This window comes from Musca domestica, unplaced genomic scaffold, assembly GCF_030504385.1.
Source record: "Musca domestica strain aabys unplaced genomic scaffold, Musca_domestica.polishedcontigs.V.1.1 57, whole genome shotgun sequence".
Lineage (NCBI taxonomy): Eukaryota > Metazoa > Arthropoda > Insecta > Diptera > Muscidae > Musca > Musca domestica.
Window position 1 is genome coordinate 339,566 of NW_026712358.1, and position 1,972 is coordinate 341,537.

Here is a 1,972-nt window from a genome sequence, read left to right on the forward strand (position 1 = left end):
TTAAATATCCAATCCCAATTATCCCATGTACATATATAAGTATTCCCTATTTTTATATTAAACAGAAATGTCTTAGTAATTTTATAATTATTTATATATACACGTGTATCCAATTTGTTTTTCTATTGCAGTATTTACATAACGATTATATGTAAATGTTCAAATACGAAATGGTTAAATCCCCAATTACTTAGTCTTAATAACATTGTTAAACAAAAATAATGAAATAAAAAGTTGAACACCAAATTTGATTGTATTACCTTTTACACATATTTAGACTCGAAGTGCGGAAAAACTGCCAATGTATAATTTTGCATTCGTCAAAAACCTGATACATACATATATGAATCATAGAAGCCACAAACAAACGAAAAAAAGTAATTTTGTTACTATATTGAATTTATTAATAAAGCAAACTAGAAACACAAAGGATAATGTTTACGATGTTTTAAGGCCTTCAAGAAGGTAAGATTGCACAGCATTACAGTGTTTGAAATTGCTGCTTGTTTGCCACAGTCTCGCTGTGAAAACATACCAAATCCATACCATCCATGACCCTTATTGCGTTTTAAAAACGCAAACATTAATTTTTCCTATGATAACTCCTCATCACCTCCATGTTTTCTACACAAAATATTGAGTGTTTTCCATCTCCGATAACATCTTCAACCCAGAAAGCATTTCAAATATAAGTCAATTGAAAACTAAAGCAACATACACATTTTCGTTGTTTTTTTTTTTTTTTTTTTTCTACAGCAAACTTCCTTCGTTAGGCCTTTTAATTAAAAAGTCATTAATAAAGCAAAGTATGGGACGGACATATGTAAATCAATAAAAATTATGATTTCCTGTGTTTCTCTAGCCCAAAGAAGACAGGGATTAGTATACACTCCTGTATGCTATACCTGTTTCTAGTTAAACACTGTTGTATGTTAAGACCTGTCTTTTTTGCATGAACAAAAAAAAAAAAAAAACAAAAAATTATACTTTTTCTTTATATGTACACGACATAGTTTGATTATCTTATTCTCCTTCTGAGGTTACAAGGTATTATTGATGTACTAAATGATAATTGTCGAAAATGGAATTTGCACGTGAATCTGTCTAAATTCAAAATTATGGTTTTTAGATCTGGTACAATGATGTAACTAAATCTTAACATTGTTTAAACAAATCAGAATACTACATTTTTTATAAAGAAGTTGTTACCATGGTAGAAGTAAGAAGGTGACGTCATGTAATCATATGTTTACAATTTTTTTCAAATTTACACATTTGCCAAATTTACTCATTGCCATCCTATGTATATACACAAAATCAGAGATGGGAACTTTTTTTTGGATTGAAATTTTAAATGTTGATGTACAGTGCTGGTAATGCTAATTTGAAATGAGTTTACCTTTATTATAACCTCCACCTTGGAAAGGAGGGTATATTAACTTTGCCATTCCGTTTGTACGATACAGCCCACATTATTTGACGAAGAGGGTCAAAATTTAGCAGAACAATTTGTATTTGTGTCTACGATGGTTGGTATTGAAAATAAGATATATCGGTCCACGTTTTGGTACAGTTCCCATATAACCGTACCTCCCGATATTCGGTATTTTGATGATTTTTGCTATATTTTTTCACTGATTTGTCTAAAAATTGGTATTGGTTGGTCATAATGGGTTCTGGCTGCGGTGGCGAAACATTGTATGTATAAGTCCACGTTTTGGCATAGTTGCTATATAGCGGTACCTCCAGATATTCGGTATTTTGATGATTTTTGCCACATTTCTTCGTAGATTTGTCTAAAAATTAGTATTTGTGTGTCCTAATGGGTTTTAGCTCCGTTGGCGAAACATTGTATGTATAGGTTCACGTTTTTGTAAAGCCCCATATAGCGGTACCTCCCAATATTCGATATTTTAATGATTTTTGCCACATTTTATAATGGGTTCTAATGTTTCATTTAACCTAAGATGGA